The sequence below is a fragment of the Aptenodytes forsteri genome, unplaced genomic scaffold (assembly GCF_000699145.1).
Source record: "Aptenodytes forsteri isolate BGI_AS27 unplaced genomic scaffold, ASM69914v1 Scaffold308, whole genome shotgun sequence".
Lineage (NCBI taxonomy): Eukaryota > Metazoa > Chordata > Aves > Sphenisciformes > Spheniscidae > Aptenodytes > Aptenodytes forsteri.
The window spans coordinates 361,884-363,144 of record NW_008795475.1 but is presented as its reverse complement, the minus strand read 5'-3'; positions in this window follow the sequence as shown (position 1 = coordinate 363,144).

Here is a 1,261-nt window from a genome sequence, read left to right as displayed (position 1 = left end):
CGGCTCCTGCCGGCGCGGCGAGCCTCCCGCCCACCCCGGCAGGCGCTTCAGCCACCAGTCACGGGGTTAAAATGCATGTTGTAAATTAAAATGCACGTCGTAAATTCTCCTGTTGCCTTCAGACATCACAGGGAGCCCTGCAAAAGTTGGTGTTGGGGGGGAAGATGCTCCGGGCATCTCCGCTGCCTGGCAGCCCCTGCCTCGCAGCCATGGGCTTCGCGATGCCCACCTCAACTTGGGTGCCCTAATACCAACTTGGGCTGGAGCAAAGCCGCTGCCTTGATGTTTTACCTCGCTCCGAGGGCAGGCTCCCTGCTTTCCAACTCAGAAAATCTGCCCAGAGAGCCTCACGGAGCCCACCCCGAACCCCACCACAGCTGCTGCCGGTGGCAGCGTGGGCATCCAAGGGGGTGAGCACTGAGCCTCGCGCACAGCCACTGTGCCACGTTCCCACGGCAGACACGGGGGCAGCTTGGCCAAGGCCCTTCGGCGGTTCCTTGGGAAACATCTCTTCTTTTGGCCTTCCCCGCAGAGCTGCCCTCGGCAGCCCGGGTGTCCCTGCCATCCCCCTGTCTTGCTCCAAGCCATCGGTGACCTGGGTGACGTGCGAACAGGGAAGAGCCGTGCTGCAATTTCCCCACATCCCCGCACCATTCTGGTGCCCACCTTTACCTGCCTGCCCACAGCCGGACGATCCACCGGGCTACATCAGCTCTTCAGCTGGGAAAAAAACCTCTTTCTTTTCAGCAGCTGTCTGGGGAGGATGGACCTTCCTTCCTCCCTGAGTCTGGACAAAGCTGCCCCCCCGAGCAGGCGGCCCTGGCCCCGGTCAAGTTCACACCGTGGCCGAGGTGCGGGAGCCCCCTCGCTCCAGCAGCGGATGATCAGCTGCATCCCCCAGCCCCTGACAGCAACAAAGCGGCTCCCACGTGTGCGGGAAGATGGAGAGACCGCGGGGAGACCCCGGTGGGCACAGCCCTGGGATGCTCTGGGTAGCAAAGCGGGTCCCACTGCTCACACGGGCCAAACGCCTGCACAGACTGGGGCCTAACGGCTCCCGTGGCTAGCTGTCCCTGTGCTACTAGCCCCACAGGTAGTAACCCCCATAGATAGCAGCCCCCCATGAGTAGCACCCCCATGGCTAGTGGTCTGTGGCTAGTAGCCCCCCCATGGGTAATACACCCATGGCCCCTGTGGGTAAGTAACACAGCCATGGCTAGCACTCCCCATGGCTAGTCGCCCCACGGGCTAGCGGCCCCCG